The following is a 17,623-nucleotide window of genomic DNA, read 5'->3' as shown; positions in this document are numbered from 1 at the left end:
TCTAGATTTTCACAAAGATGCCAATCTAGTGGGCTCAGATGAAAATAGATTCTGTGAACAAAACAAAAATCCACCTCCCCCCAGGTCACTAGTTTGAGAACCCTGGAATAAAGGCCCTGCAGAAGACAACCCCTCCCCTGCATCCTGGCAGACTGGACATGATACTGGCCAATCACCTTCTTTCCCCTCTGGGCTCTATGGTTCAGCCAGTTCCTCAGCCTCTCTTGGCAGCCAAAGTGATTTTTGCTGCGGTGGCAGGATAATTTATTGAAATATTGATTTGTGTTTTTGTTCTCGCCTTGTTTTGTTCTTTGCCCATTCCAAGAAGGCAGACTGCCACTCACGTTCTCCGGCCCCAGGGGGGTTTGTGACACAGGGTCCAGAGTTGAAGTAGTCTCAGAGTTGTGGTTTGGAGATCCTGAGGAGACTTCCCCAGAAGTGGGGCAGAGAGAAGCGCAGGAGAGCACTGTCACAGGCAGGAATGAGGGGACTCTGGGGAGGCATAATTTTTAAAAAACAGTGACCACGTGCTACACCCTATGAGCCTCAATTCTAAATGTGAGTCAGCCTAAGAGGATGAGAGGGGTGTGTGTCAGTAATTGGGCATCCAAAGACTCACCCATCCCTGGGATACTGAGCAGCAGGATGTGTCTCAGTATCTGTGGAGGATTGTTTCAGGACCCCAGTGGATACCAAAATGTGCCGATGCTCAAGTCCCTTTTATAAAATGATGCAGCATTTGCATAGAACCTATGCAATTCTCCTGTACATCATCTCTAGAGGACTTTTTATCCCTGCAACAATGTAACTGCCTCATAAATAGAGCACTTGCTGTACTGCATTGTTTAGGCGATGATGACAAGAAAAAAGTCTATAAATGTTCAGTATAGATCTAATTTTCCCAAATATTTCCAATTCACAGTTAGTTTAATCTTCAAAAATAGAACCTGTGGATATGGAAGGCCAACTGTGTTTCTTATCTGTCTGTTGATGAGCCATCTTTTTTAAAAAAAAAAAATTAAATTGATTTTTTAAAAATAAATGATGGAATGCATTACAATTCTTATTACACATATACAGCACAATTTTTTATATCTATGGTTGTATATAAAGTATGTTGACACCAATTCGTGTCTTCATACATGTACTTTGGATAATGATGTCTATCACATTCCACCATCCTTGCTAACCCCCTGGCCCCTCCTTTTCCCTCCCACCTCTCTACTCTATCTAGAGTTCATCTATTCCTCCCATGCTCCCCCCATCCTTAGGGTATGTGAAAAACTCAAAAAGCTAAGCATCAAAAAAACAAATAACCCAATCAATAAATGGGCCAAGGACCTGAACAAACACCTCTCAGAAGAGGATACACAATCAATCAAGAAATATATATATATAAAAAAAATGTTCAACATCTCTAGCAATTAGAGAAATGCAAATTAAAACTACTCTAAAATATCATCTTACTTCAGTCGGAATGGCAGCTATTATGAAGACAAACAACAATGAGTGTTGGTGAGGATGTGGGGGAAAAGGCACACTCATACATTGCTGGTGGGACTGTAAATTGGTGCAGCCAATATGGAAAGCAGTATGGAGATTCCTTGGAAAACTGGGAATGGAACCACCATTTGACCCAGCTATCCCACTCCTCAATCTATACCCAAAGGACTTAAAAAAGCATACTACAGGGACACAGCCACATCAATGTTTATAGCAGCACAATTCACAATAGCTAAACTGTGGAACCAACCTAGATGCCTTTCAGTGGATGGATGGATAAAAAATTGATGGGCCATATTTATTAAGGTCTGGTCTACCTCAAATGGACACAAGGGGGAGGGTCCTTATCCTTGCTAGGTCTGGAGCATGCAAAAGGCTGTGGGGTGCCCAAAGGCTGGCCTGTGATCAGACATCAACCTGGTGCCTAATAGCAAGGGCAGAGCCCATATGCATTCTAGAAAGAGCCAGCTCTGGTCAGGGAGGAGGGAGGTCAGGAAGGGGATAGCCAATGTGGCTGTAGCAACGTCAGGAGTCAGGACCTGGAGGTAGCTAGAGATGCCAGATCTTAGAGCTGGAGAGTGGGGACAATAGAGCAGAGGTAGTGCCCAGATTCTGGCTTCGGTGACAGGTGGCAATGGAGACTGTGGAGGAGGAGGTAGGAATAGACGGCTGCACTCCAGAAGGGAGAGTGTGAGGTTCATAGTGCCAAGAGACAGAGCCATGGGGACTGCTTTTCTACCCAGCTGGCTCACTCGATGAGAGTCTGGAATCTGGTTTCAGGGAGATCTCCCACTTGTCAGGATGTGGCCCTCAAGGATGATCAGTCCAAATGCTCTGCCTCAAGGTCAAGAGCCAACCTGAGACCCAAGGTAAGCCAATGGGTCTTAAAAGGACTGAAAACCACCCACAAGTTCCTGCCTCCTGCATCAGGTCCCCCCTTGCTTCTACCCACTCTTCACTTCCCAAGAGCTGCCAGAGGCCTTCCCATTGGTTTCAACTGCCCCCAAGAACTCCCTGCAGGCAAAGATGGTTAGCCATGGAGCAGCTGGGGAGGTCGGGTCCCAGAAAGCAGATCTGGACTAGCTGTGGGCAGGGCAAGGCACCCACTGCTGGAAACAGTCCAACTGCAGCTGCTCCAGCAACAGGGAACCTGCCGGAAAAGCTCAGGTCCAGGCAGCATCTCTCCAGGGCCTGCTGGGACCTCCTTGTTGCTTTCCAGAATGTGGGAGACTGTTCTGACCCCTGGCAGGTTGCCACAAGTCCCTCAGCTCCAATGGGTGCACCCACTGAGACCTGACCTACTCCGGGCCCCCAGATGGTTTCCTGCTCTCTAGCTCACCCCAGACCTGTCATTCTGTGCCCTTGCCATGTATAAAATCCAAAGGATACACATATACAGTAGTCCCTCTGTTATCCATGGAAGAATGTTTTAAGACCCCCCAGTGGATACCTGAAATCACAGATAGATAATACATAATCTACATTTTCTCCTGTACATATACACCTATGATGAACTTTTCCATTTTCCCTCATGAAAGTACTGCTCTCTGGTATAGCTGAATTGACAGCAACACTACCCCTGTCCCTGGGGCCGTTATTAAGTATAATAATGGTTAATTACACACAAGCACTACAAAACTGTGACAGTCAATCCAATAACTGAGACAGTTACTAAGTGACTAACGAGCAGGCAGCTTACACAGTGTGGAAACACTAGACAAGGCAATGATTCAAATTCCAGGCAGGACAGAGTGGGATGGTGAAGAATTCACATGTTCCTGAGAACAGCATGCAATTTAAAATTTATGAATTATTTCTAGAATTTTCCATTTAATATTTTCAAACTGTTATTTGACCATGGATAATTGAAACAGTGGAAAGGAAAACTATGTATAAGGGAAGACTATTGAATTTATTTTATCTGAATCTTCTCTGGAAGTGAAAAAGGCACCAGAGAGGCCAAGAGAGTTGCCTGTGTCCCCTGGCAATGATTCTTCCACCCAGTTTGCCTTGGTCATCTGCTTTCCTCTTAGCTCTGAAGGCACTAACTCCTGGCCACCTTCTTGCCTCTGCATTGGTTTCTCTAGGAAAGTCTTTTTATACAACTCCACCTGTTCTCAGCTGTGCTGGAGCAGGAACCAGGAGTGAGTCCCTGGGGCCATGAGGCTCCGGGCTCTGCAAGGGGATGACAGCAGAGTCTGCCATGGACTCCACAGACCAGCAGCCCTGTTCTAGAGGGAGCTACAGGAGTAGGGTGGTGACCAGTGCTGTTTAACAGAGGGTAGAACATTTCCATATCCTAGAGCTGAGTAGTAGCTGCAGGGTCCATCTCCAAAGGAATGAAGGCCTCTGAGCCTCAGAGACCAGATTGTTCGCAATAAGAACAGCTCCCAGAAAGCCCAACAAAGGGATCACAGATGAGCCATGTCCAAGAAGCTTGCAGTGTGGGACTATGGGATAAAGTCTTCGGGCCCACCCAGCCAGGATACAGAAGTAGTACTAAGTGATCTGATACCTCCCTCACCCACGGATCAGTTCTGGATCAAAGAATAGAAGCCAAAGACCTCCCAAGAGGCTCACTTAAGATGAGTGGTTGTCCCCCAGGGTGAGCTCAGCCAGTGCTCCCGTAGCTCCAATGCCCAATATATGTTTGAATATGGTATCTGTTATTGCAGACTAGGGTCCCTGTCTGGATCTACTGCTTGTGTGTCTTATGGTGCAGGGCTGAGGCTGGCCCTCCTGGTGTGGGCAGGAACCTCCCTTGGCCACTGTGAGCACAGACCTACCTCCACATCAAGATTCTCCTTGCTAAGCTGGTTTTAAAAGCTACCCAGATGCAGGAGGAGGTACTTTCCTTGGCCCTCAGGGCCTTCAGCCACAGACCTGTCTGGTTCTCTTGGCCTGGACTGGAGGAAATCTGAGGACCTGCCCAAAGGGTCCAGTGATCTGATATTGGTGGGCAGAGGGCAGATCCGAGGGCCTTAAAAGGACAGATGACTCCTCACCTTGAGATTAGGAGAGTCGCTTTGTTGAACTTTCCCCAGGGCTGGCAGGAGCCTTAATAAGACAAAGACAAGGGAACACTGCTGGTCCCAGAACCTCAGACCCAACTTGCAGGGGCCTGGTTGACCCCACTGGGCCCTTGGAGCACAGTCAGAAGCTTAGGAGAGGGGGCCTGTGGGAACTGAGTGGGCAAGTGGACCATGTTCAGCTCCAAGGTCCACACACACTCCCTTCCCTGGCCTCGGTGGCCCTGCTCTGAGCTGCCTGCCTGGGTCCCATTTCCTTGATGCACCTGGCTATACTGGCACGCGGTGTTAATGTGCCTATCACCCTGCTGGTCTCGTCTGCTGAATTATAAGCTCCTTAAGGGCAGGGTGGACACTGGACCTGAGGCTGTGTCCCAGGCCTGGCTTCCACTTGTGTTCAGTAACACCCACTCCTTCTTTCCTTCCTTCATTCCACAAATATTAAGCAATCCCAGCCTCTGCTCAGGGTGCAGCAGTGAACAAGCCCAACAGCATCTCTGTTTGCTGGCACTCACATTATCCCAGAGAGAACAAATGAATGAATGAACACATGCACGCTCAAGAGCCAGGTTGGTGTAAGAAAGTCAGTTGTAGGACCCTGGCACCTGCAGGAAGTACACAAGCCTCCAGAGAAGGGGCTGGTCCTGGGGAAGTGACTAGAAAGTGCTGACCCAGCAGGAGCTGACCCCAATAATAACAGCAACAGCCAGCAAGCACATTGCAGGCCTTCAATAAATGCCATTCTTTGTTAGGCTTTGCACCTATCACCTCATTTAAACTTCACAACTGCCCCAAGGTATATGCACTGTTACTATCCTACTTTCCAGATGAGAAACTGCATCTCAGACCAGTGAAATAACTCACCCCAGATCCCACAGCTAGAAAGAGATAGAGGTGGATGTGGACGTTAGGCAGAGGTCCAGAGGGAGTTCTATTCCCCCAGTCATTCCCATCCCTACAGGAAACGGAAGGCAAAGGAAGGGCGGAGCCCTCAGGTGGACACCAGGTGGCGCTGCTGCTGCAAGAATGGCAGGGACCTGGCCTAGGCGGGCTGGCCCTCCACTCTCAGATTCCAGAGATGGGCTGCAAGTTGCCACCAGCACTGGAGGCTTCTGGGTCCCAGAGACAGCCTGTGGGGTCTCACCCTAAATAAACCAATTAAGATCTTAGCAAAAAGTTCTGTTCCAATCATTGCTTTCTGACACCTCCATTGTTTGCTCTGGAATGATCTGAATTATTTATGTTCTTCCCTCCTTCACTCAAGGAGACAGATGAGCAGCCAGTGTCCCCTGGAACTGTACCCTACAACAGAACAGCTCTGTCAGTTGGTGCCACTATGTGGGACCACAGGCCAATCCCAGGTCATGGGCAGGGGACTGGTGGGGCTCACATGGGCTGCGTGAGGGCCCTGGTCCAAACCTTTCATCTGCTCTGTGTTCTTGGACAAATCCCCTCACTACTCTGGGACCTCAGATGCAAATGGGCAGAAGTGCAGCATGGATCCTGGAGCACATCCACGGGAGGGGCACACCGTTGGTGCCCACAAGTGCTCCTTGTCCTCATCTACTATGGTGACAATGATCAAGATGGACCAGTCCCCAAGGGAGCTGGCCTGCACCTCCAGTGGTTCATGCCCCAAGGGGATCTGCCTTCAGCTGTGCCAAAGCCATCTCAAGAGACCAATCCCTCCCAAACCAGCACAAAATAGGACAGCAGGAAAAGGCACAGGCATGTGGCCAGGTTCAGGCATACACTGCTGACTTGTAGGGCCAGATGAGTTCCTGTGGAGAGCGGCAGTCTGTGCATTGTAGGATGCTGAGCAGCATCACTGGCTTTTTTATTTTTGAGACTTGTATAGAGTCTCACGAAGTTGCTGGAGCTGGCCTCAAACTTTTGATCTTCCTGCCTCAGCCTCCTGAGTCTCTGGGATTACAGGTGTGTGCCACCATAAGTTTGTCATAAAATAGGTGAATATGCTGGTTCGCTCTCTCTCAAGAATCAAAAGAAATATTAATATTTTGGGACCACTGTTGACTGTAGATAACTGAAACCGTGGAAGGTGAGACTGCAGATAAGGGAAACTACTAAACTCCATGGAAAACGGCTTCAGACCCCAAGGAGGCACTACCAACAGCAGTCTACGTGAATACCCTTTTATTCTTGTCCTAGCTTTTATGTACTGGGCTTCTACAGACTTTCTCTTAGTGGAGAAACTGAGTCTCTCTAATGTTAAATAACTTGCTGAAGGTCCCACAAATATCCCTAAGACACAGTCCCTGTTCCATGAACATGTGTCCTAACCACGTTCTGCCTGCTGACCAGTGTGGGTTCCCCTGGGGCTGGGGGTCTTCTGCCACCAGCTCTGGATTGCAAGGTGGTGTAAGAGCTCAAAATGCAACATGCCAGGCCTCTTGGAACTTCAAGAAGAATGAGGGCAAGAAGGCGTGCCCCTGGCTCATATGCTGACATGCCTACATCATCAAAGATTTGATTTCCAGCTCTCCTCCCAGAAGCCTGAGTAGCTATTTCCAGAGAAAGCCAAGCGACCAGAACAGGGTGCTCAGCATACACCTTCTCAGGGAGGAGCCTTGGCAGGCCAAAGAGAGCCAGTGGGAGCAGACCTCTTGCTTTGGTCTGGATATTTATATCCCCTCAAAATTCATATGTGGAAGCCTAACTTCCAATGCAATAGTATTAAGAAGAGGGACTTTACTAGGCGAGGTGGTGCAAGCCTGTAATCCCAGAGGCTTGGGAGGCTGAGGCAGGAGGATCACAAATTCAAAACCAGCCTCAGCAACTTAGTAAGGCTAAGCAATTCAGTGAGACCCTGTCTCTAAATAAAATATAAAAAGGGCTGGAGATGTGGCTCAGTGGTTAAGCACCCCTGGGTTCAACCCTTGGTACAAAAAAAAAAAAAAAAAAAAGCAGAGAGGGCCTTTGTGAGGTCATTAGGTCATGAGCACCCATCCTTCATGAATAGGATAAGTGCTTTTATAAATGGCCTGTGAGAGCTTGTCTGTCCCTTTGGCAAAGTGAGGACATAGCTGGAAGTCACGGTCTATGATCCCAGGCTCATAGACACCAATCTGCTGGCACCTTGATCCTGGCCTCCCCAGCCTCCAGAACTGCGAATAATAATTTCTGTTTATAAATTAGCCTGTCTAAGATATTTCAGATTGAGACACCTCCCAAGGGTGGTGTCTGGCCCCAGAGCCTCCTCACCCTTCTCTGGACCCAGGGCCATCTGGGTCAGGATATGGGTCAAAGACTGTCATGCTTTCTCCCCATCCGGTTGGGGTTTGGGGACCCAGATACTTGGGATACCAGTGTTGTCCCTCGGGTGGGCCCTGTAGAACACGTAGCCCTCCAGGGTTCCTGTCTCAGAGCTGTCTGCATTTCCTCTCTCTCTGGCCTTCCCACTCATGGCTGGGAAGCTCCTCATCTCCTACTCTGCGATCAGGTGATGTCCTGGGACACAGAGGAAGAACCAAATGGCATATCGACCCCTTTTCCCACAGCACCTCTCTTCTCTTGAAAGAAGACCTCAAGGGCAGAATTTTTTGGACCCTTCACCTTGAATGCTGAAAAATTCCAACAAGCATTCCATACTTTGTCTTGACCATGTCTTTCATAACAAGCCACCTTATGTCTTTCTGATTGTCCCCAAGTCTCTGATTTCCATTTGCTTTGATTTTCATCATCCTAGGAAATATTTAAAATGAGAACAGTTGAGTAGCTTTGGTACCTTCTCAAAAAATCAATTGAAAAGCCAGTTGCTATGCAACCCTCTAGCGTTGCCGATGCTCTGCTTCCCTGGCTGATGGCATATTGTATAAAATAAGATAATCTCTTTTCTTCTGCTTTTTTTTTTTAAGAAATGGAGAAAAATGTTGTTTTAAGAAAAACTTGAGGTAACTCAGAGGCTTCTCATAAGCGGGAAGACAAACAACATGTCACTCACATAAGTGCTACCAATTTTGTCCCTGCCGGAGCCTGGTGGGACCTGGGGACAGGTGAGGGAAGGGAGAGGAAGGCTGGGGAGCTGGTCTATTTCCGTTGCGATTAGGAAGGAATAGCAGGTTCTAATTACCTGGCCCACTGACCGCCCAAGTCTGGGTCATGACCTTACAGTTTTCCCCACCCCTGCTAAGTCGACCCCGACCATGGTGGGCACCACTCAGGCCCTTCTGACTACCACCACGTGGGTTTCATCTTGCTTAAATCCTTTCAGAGACGGGCTCATCCATCCCTCCACTGGAAACCTGAGGTCCCTCGCTGAGCACCTCATCAGAATTTATCTTCACTATGAGCCAAACTCCATCCCCAGGGTCCCATCTAGCAGCTCTGGCTTGGCCTTTTCTCTACTGAACAAGCAAAGCCCTTTCCCTCCATGTGTGTGGATGCTGAGCTGCACCCCCAGCAGATCTTGGCTAGGGGACCAGGGGACCATCCGCCTTGTCACCAGCCACGGTCTGCCCCACTTCATCTTATCTTCTTCTCTGGCCTGAATCTTCCTTATTGCTCTGCTGACCTGACCCGGAGCTCCTGAACTACGTCCCCAGGGTCCAACAGGGGGAGCAGACGCTCAGGAGACCAGGGCTTCTGGGTTGGCTGAATGGGGCTCCCAGGATCCTTCTCCTCCTGCTCCTCAGGGACAGGACCCAGGGCCTCACACCCCCCCACCCCCCGCAGTGTGCAAAGGGGAGTCTTCGGCCAGTGGACACAGACACTGTCCACATGAGATAAACACAGAAATTAGAAACATCTAAAAGCAATTTCATGGAGTGAGTTTATTATGAAATTTATGGAATTTAATCATAAAAACCAGGGCTGGAATTTTTTTTTAATATCTTGGGATTTTTACACATTAGTCTTTTCTAAATAATTCATTTAAAATGTATTTTACAGATAAATGTCTTGGTCTGTAATAGATGAGAGATGGGCAGGGGTGCACTGAATCTTGGCTGTTCACCCTCAGTCATGGCAGGTGCTCTCCACAGATTGCCCTTTCCCACATCAGGTTGATGGCCCTGGGTGAGTGGATTGTCCCTCCTTTCCCAGACACTGCTCCCAAACCCTGTGGCTTAGAACAGCATTTGCCTAAGTGAACCAGTGCCAAGAGCCAGGGATGATGCCTCTGCTATAATTTAAATCTTGAATGTCCCCGCAAAGCCCATGAGTTGCCAGCCTGTGATGCTACTGGAAAGTGGTGGAGCCCTTGAGGGGTGGGGCCTAGTGGAAGGAAGTTAGGTGATTTGGGGGTATACCCTTCAAGAGGATATTGTGATGCTCCTGTCTTCCTCTCTCTCTTTGCTTCCTGACCACCATGAGGTGAACAGGTTTCCTTTGCTCTGCAATTCTGCCCTCATGTTCTGCTTCACCACAGGCCCCAAAGGAAAGGGGCCAAACAACCATGGATTGAGATCTCTGAAAGCATGAGCCAAAATAAACCTTTCCTCTTTTTAAATTGTTTATCTGAGGCATTTTGTCACAGTGACCAAAAGCTGACAAACACTCCCCCATCTGTGGCTCCTAATACTCTGGGCTGGAATGGTTGTTGCCACCTCTGTGCCCTCTGTACCCATCCCAGCAGGTCTCCATCTTTGCCCCAGTCCCTCTGCACCAACCTTCTCAGATGCGGCTCACTACTGCAATGTTCTCTGAATTCTATTTCCCTGCCTGCACTTCTATAGTGTCCACCTTAAGAATATTGAGAGTCACTTTTCCTCTCACAATCCAGAAACTCTCCAAAGGAGGACAGAGCAGCAAGTTGATTCTATAATGTTTTGGGAGTGGACTCCCAGCTGACCAAATGGTGGTTTCTGGAAACCCTTGGACACAGAGGACCCAAATGTTATCAACTTTCTCCCAAGAACTTCCACTATGGCCTTACTGTGTAAGGTGGGACAGAAAAAAGTGGACAGACCATGGGGTGAGCTTTGCTTGGTCCACAGTGTGGTATGCTGAGGTGGTGGGCCCTTTAAGAGTCGGGGGCCTAGTGGGAGTCGCTCAGGTTAATGAAGGTTCCAGGCTTGAAAGGGATCAAGGTGATTCTCATGAGACCCCTGAGTTAGTTCCCATGAGAGGGATGTCATAAAAGGGGCAAGTCTTTTCCTTGTCCTCTTCCTTGCTCTGGTTGAGCACCTCTTTACTGTGTGATCTTTTTCTTTTGCAGATCTGTCCTGATGACTGAGGTCACATTATAAATGCATATCCTGATTTTCAAAAAAAAAATAATAAATAAACAAACAACAAACTTCATACTATAATCATTTGTCATTAAGCATGTTTTGAAATGTGATTTCTACCATGATGCCATTCATTGTTAGAGCCTCACGAGAGGCCTCACCTAATCTTAGTCTGTCAGATTCTAAAACTGGGAGCTAACTACTTTTCTTTATAAAGTAGCCTACCTAAGGTATTTTATTATAGTAATGAAAAGCAGACTGATACACTGATTCTGTCAACCTGGGAAGAGGATTCTCCCATGGTCCAGGCAAAGCAGAAACCTTTTGCTCCTGAAGGGCTAGGGCCAGACTGGCCCTGGACATAAGGGAGGTACCTATTAGCCTAGATGATCTAGGTAAGGTCAAGTACCTGTAATAGCCTATATTCTCACTCTGGCCAAGATGACTCACCAAAAGGGGGCACAAAGGTGAGTTCCCCATCCTGGTCCCCATCCTGGAAGACTGCTAATAAGGAAGAAGAAAGAAGCCTCCTCACTCATCCCTAACCCATCACAGAGGTGAGATGCCAATGAAAGCATAAATTCCATTTTATGGCTTCATTCAGATCAGGAATAAAATGCTGAGATGATAGAACCCTGTGGTATGTCCTTATCCAGGGTTCTGGAGTTCAGTTAAACAGTATTATGAATCCTATGATGTTTGAATGATTTTTTAAAAAAATGTAAACTAGTCTTTTAAAATTTTCATTTATTTATTTATTTTAGTTGTTGATGGACCTTTATTTTTTACTTTTATGTGGTGCTCAGAATCAAACCCAGTGCCTCACACATTCAAGGCAAGCGTTCTACCATTGAGCCACAACCCCAGCCCCTAAAATGTAAACTAGTTATAATGTGTTTAAAATGCACTCTTTTGCTTATAATAGATGCTTATCAAAATAATTAAAATTCAGTAAAGTACAAAGAAGAAAATAAAAATCCATTAGCCTACTGCCTAGCAATATATACTACCGGCAGTTGGTGCATGCCATCCAGTGTCTTCTGTATAGGAGGTATGCAAAACTGAGATCACTCTGCAAAATCATATCCCACTTTTCAAAAAAAAATCAACAAGCATACAACAAACTTAACTTTATATTAGCATTATTTGTCATTAAACCTGTTTTTAAAATGTGGTTTATTGGCAGCCTAATATTCTTCTATATAGATTTATGTAACTAGACCTCTACTATTGAACAATAGGTTGACTCTTGTCATTTACATTTAGAAATAAGGCCCTGACAGGTGTCTTGTTCTGAAAACGTGGTGCACAGCTATGATACTGTTTTGGGAGAGAATAATACAAACGAGTGACTGGGTACGAACCTCAAGAATCTTTCTGAAGGCAATGATAAATGTTGTCACCTTTCGCTCTAGAAATGTCTACATATTTGTATACTTCTCCCAGAAAAGTGCCCATTTATTCATCCAAACAAGCAGAACACCCCCCCACAATTGTATTCCTAAGAGCAATTGGTGCTTTCAAAATGGCACATTCTCTTATTTCTATGATTAATAGTAAAGTTAGATATTTTCTATTGGAGTTTCTTTTCTAGACATTTGTATTTTTCTTCTATTAACTAACTGCTTACCTCTTTTGCCAATTTTGTTTTCCTGTGATTTATGAGCTCTTCATATATTAGGATATCTCTGTCATTTTGGAGTTTTTCTGAATTTGTTTGCCTTTGAATTGTGTTTTTGACAAAAGTCTTCTATTTTAACTCTTCAAGAACATTTGTCCTTCTCCTTACATTTCCTTCTACTGAGTTTATGCTTAGACAGCGTTTGACAATCAGTATTTTCTTCTTGATTCATGCAACTTAAATAGTTGAAAGTTATTGGCTTATTTTACCATACATTATTAATTTTACTATTAATAACATTTCATGCTTAATAACCATTCCACTCTTATTTATCACAAGGTATGTATGGGAGGGATATCTTCAGCTATCTACTTTATTCAACAGATCTGTCTGTTCATGTTTATGCAAATACAGTATTATTTTAATTATTTTCCCTTTACAAGATGTTTGAAGTAAGTCTCTTTCCATTTGCTTGGCTTTCAAGGCTTTCTCAGTCATTCTTGACTATCATGTTTCTAAATGAACCTCAGAAACATTTTATCAAATTTCCAATTATTCATCTGAGAAAAATCAACCTCATCAAATTTCCAATTATTCATCTGAGAGAAATCAACCTCTCTACTATATCCAGTCTTCCCAGAAGAGCAACATGTGTCTCTTTATTTATTTTCACTTTTTTCCTGTTATAAACAATGTGCAGTACTCTTTCTATAGGTCCTTTATCTGTCTTGCTGGCCCCATTCCGGGTATTTTTGCACGTCTGGTTACTATGGTTCAGAGAACTTTTCTCTTCCTATTATCCCTATTAGCAGGGTGTTGTTGGTTCACATAGAAGTTATTGGTTTTTGCATAATTATCTAATAGAGTCATGCACCACAATGATGGATCATGTATATGATGGTGGTCCCGTGAGATTGTATCGCCTAGTGATGTCATGGTCATCTGAGTTGTGCAGTGGACTATGATGTTTGCACAACAACAAAAATCACCTAGCAACACATTTCTCAGAATGTGTCCATCCTGAAGTGATGCGTGACTGTATCTGGCCAGATCACTAAACTCTTATTAACTCTACAAGTTTTACAATGGATTCCTTTGGGCTTTCTTGGCACATCATTAACAGCAACCAGCAATTATAATTTTGTCTGCTCTTTCCAATCATTTGTTTCATGTCATATAAAACTGTCTAGCATTTCCAGAACCACAGTAACAAGTCGATATTTCCAATGGCACTGCCACTGCCACCAAGGCACAGTTTCCCAAAGCAAGTTCTGAAGAATGTTGATTACCTGAGGAAAAGGGTCCCACTGAGCACAGGTTTGAGAAATGACATGTGCCAATCCATCTCTTGGAGATTCACCATGCACATTCCCACAGCAAAGCCTCTGGGAGATGTTGGTGTTGGGAATACCTGTTTTCCTTTGTTTTGCAAGCATCATTCAACCTTCTATTTTCCTGGGTAAACATCTACTCACATCCAAAGAGTCAGCTGTGCAGAACACTTTTAACCAAATGTGCTTCTCTTTCCACCTTTAAATAAAAGTTTGATTGTCATGCTACCATCTGTCACTAGTTTTCTCAAATTTTTAAAAACAACACACCCTCTCAGCTTCCAGTCACCTCCTTGATCTGCCAATCTGTCTCTGTCATCTTGGGGGAGTCCCTAGGGTCTCTTCTCAGCTGTCCCATCACTCAGCAAGCTCCTCTGTGCAAATAGCTCCCATCTCATATCTCCAGGGTCCAAATTTCCCTAAGGGTTCCAGACCCATGTGCCAACCTCTTCCTGGCCAGCTTCACTGGGATGGCACCAGGCACCTCCAACATGGCACTTCTCAACTGAACTCATCAGTTTATCCTCTTGTGTTCTCGAGTTTCTCCCCATTCCAGCTTTTCCTCTTGTGTCCTCCATGTTGAGTACGCATATTAGTCAGCTTTGCATCACTATAACAAAATACCTGAGGAAACTAACTTGATAAACAGAAAATGTTTATTTAGCTCACAGTTTTAGAGGTTCAAACCCAAAATCAGGCAGCCCTGTTAATTTGGCCTCTGGCAATAGGGGCACATCACAGTGCTATCAACTTCCCCTTTGATGGCAGTGGCAACTCCTATGTCACTGCTCCCACCTGGCAGTGACACTTACAAGAAGTCCAAGGGTCTTTTTAGAAACAAAGATGAGATCATGTCGCTCTGTTTAAAGTTTCCCTCATGGGAAAGCCAAACTCCATGGCAGGAGTGCAGGACCCCTGTATTCTGCTCCTGACTTCATCAGTGTCAGCACCTGCTGTTCCCATCATTGCATCCGTCCTTCCAAACTCTGCTGCTCTCTGTTCCTGCAGCATGTGCTGCTCTCTCTCCCCTTCCAGCCTTGGAACTCACAACATCCCTATACTGGGTCTTTCCCCTTTCACACAGGAATCCATCATTAGTCCTCGGCTAACATGTCACTTCTTCTGGTTGCTTTCCCTGATCTTGTGAATAAGGATGGCCTGCCCCAGATTTCCTCCGCGGAGTCCCGAGCTCCTCTGTTGCAGTTGTTTCCTTATCTACATCTCCCTCTGGAAGCAGTCCCCCGAGGACAGGGACTGCTCACGATTACTCCTAGAACAGCATATTACACATAGAAGCCCTCCAAAAAGCATACATGAAATTTTGTCATTAGCATATTGATGCAACAAATTATATAAATAGAGTTCCTGATATTAAACAACTCCACATTCATAGAATAAGCCCTATTTCATCATGGTGGAATTCTCTCCTTGTGCATCATTCAATTAAACTCTTAATGCCTTAGGGGTTTTATATCTATTTTTAGAAGCGAGACAGGTGTGCGGTTGATGTGGGCATACTACCAATGGCAGCTTTTGGGTGCTTGGGTCACATTGATTACCAAAAAAATTGAACTCAGTCGATTTCAGAATATTATGTATGTTTATATGGTATTGTATTATCCTCACTGAATAATTTCTTGCATTAAATAAGACTGCGTTGGCAAAAAGAAATGAGCTGACTCTATATAGGGATGACTTTAAGATGACTTCTCAAATGGTAAAGAATTTAAGTTCCCTTCATGGTTGTGGTATTTAGGGTGTGTTCTATATTTTCTAGAGTCAAATTTGAAATACTCACATCTCCCCCCCAGGAAATCCTCAGTTTTCCCAGGATTTCCAAGTCCCTGACACAGAGATCCTGGAATCCAGTGAGGAATAAACCCTACATAATTTCCAAATCTTTCCTTTTAACCAATATGGGAGCAATCAAGTGGGAATATAAGCTACCACTTGAGACCAAGCCCAATCCACAGGACGGCTTTTCTCCCCTTCCTTCCCCAGGATGCACAAGCACAAGTGTCATGACCTTGGAGAAAATTCAAGTCCTTCGCTATTTTCAAAATTATCTTACAATTGCTTATCTAGAGAGGGTCAGATCATCTCTTTTTGCCAGCAGTCCTATTCATCTGCAAGCAATTATTCAGTAAGGTAATACAATACCGTGTAAATACAAATTCTGAAATTCGCCCAATTCATTTTTTGGTACCCAATATTGCTCCTATATCCACAGCTGTCAAAAGTCGCATGTCAAGGCCAAGTAAAGACCTGTTTTCCTTTCTCCAGAAACTTCTGAATGGAGATTTAAATACGCCCTTCCCTCATGCCAAAGACCTGAAAATTCCTAAGACACCAGCTAGGAACAGAAGAGCTGGAATGGACCCAGTCTGGAGAGGGAGATATGTGGGGAGAGTAGAAAAGAGGGAGCATGCTGATTCCACTGGAGGTAGGGTGAGACTCCAAGGGAGAGTCCAAAGATGTCTGTATGGTTGGACATGAGAATCTTCCAACAGCCTCCTAGTGGGGCTGACGGCCCTGAGTGCTCTCTCTTCTTCCAGATGAAGTATTTTGTGGGTTATGGTCATCCCAGGTTACCAGTTTCTCCTGGTATGCACAGAGATTGGTTTCAGGATCCCCAAGGACACCAAAATCCACAAATGCTCAAGTTCCTTATATAAAATGGTAGAGTATTTACATATAACCCACACACTTGTGCACTTTAAATCATTTCTAGATTACTTATAATATCTAATACAATGCAACTGCCATGTAAAAAGTTGTTACATTGTATTGATCTGGGGGATAATGACAAGGACAAAATGTCTGACACGTTCAGTATGGATCCAACTTTTTTTTTTTTAAGAGAGAGAGAGAGAGAGAGATTTTTTTTTTATATTTATTTTTTAGTTTTCGGCAGGCACAACATCTTTATTTGTATGTGGTGCTGAGGATCGAAACCGGCGCTGGGCGCATGCCAGGCATGCATGCTACCACTTGAGCCACACCCCCAGCCCCTGGATCCAACTTTTAAAAAATATTTTTGATTGGAGGGTTGGTTGAATCTGTGGATGACAAACCCACAGATATGGGAGGCTGACTGTGCACATGTCCCTTCTGATCTTTTAGTTTGCATCTCTTCACTTCTTTTTTTAAATCTAGATTAAATATGCCAGAGGTTAACTTTTGCCCAAATTCTCTCCTTGATTGACTCTCTTATTTCTATCTTCTAATTTGTTGATTTCTGCATTTTTCTGAACTATTTTCTTATTTTTGTTTTCCTAAGATTTTTGGTTTTGTTGTTGTTGAAATTTGTTCTAATTTGAGTCAAATGCAGGGCTAACTTGTTTTCATTCTCTCATGTGTGACTTTAGAAAACACCTATGAATTTGCCTCTGAATACAGCTTTAGACACCTCCCTTTTGATATGTAGTAGTCTTGTTTTTGTTTTTGTTTTAGTTTTCTAAACTGCAAGCAACTGCAGTTCTAAAATTCTCCCTTCTAGTAAGTTTAAAAAAAATTTCCAACTGATTATATTGTTTAGGTTTATAAATTGTCCCCTATCTCCCCACGTCAGAAGCATTTAGTCAAACCTAAACAGTTTTGCTGTAGAAAAATCACTTCTACAATTTTCTTTATGACCTAAAATACTTCTGTGATTTTTAAATATTCTAGGATTCCACAAAAGGAAGACATATCTTTCTGTAGGGCAAGGGAAAAGATGAACTAACTGCTAATTTTGCTTTATTCACAATATTGCTCTGCCTTTTAACAAGTCATCTGTTAAAGAACCTGATGGGCATTAAGCACTCCCACAGTTAGGTTTCCAACAATGTCTTCTTTGTTATAAAGATTTGCTTTGGAATATTTTATGTTCTCTTGGAGTGCATATAGATCCATAACTAGTATCCTTCCTGTGGCTGCCTTCAGATCCTTTAAAGTGACAAATTTTAATGA

The 17,623-nt window shown here is 44.7% G+C and overlaps 1 protein-coding gene across 1 annotated transcript in view; it reads right to left on the bottom strand.

The window, feature by feature from the left end:
* The window catches only part of Adamts2 (ADAM metallopeptidase with thrombospondin type 1 motif 2), a 250,312-nt gene that overhangs the window by 59,682 nt on the left and 173,007 nt on the right, over positions 1–17,623 (bottom strand). The window lies entirely within an intron of this gene.

The sequence above is a fragment of the Marmota marmota genome, unplaced genomic scaffold, assembly GCF_001458135.2.
Source record: "Marmota marmota marmota unplaced genomic scaffold, marMar, whole genome shotgun sequence".
NCBI classification, from domain to species: Eukaryota; Metazoa; Chordata; class Mammalia; order Rodentia; family Sciuridae; genus Marmota; species Marmota marmota.
Note: the sequence above shows the minus strand (reverse complement) of the source record. Positions and strands in the feature narration are given on the sequence as shown.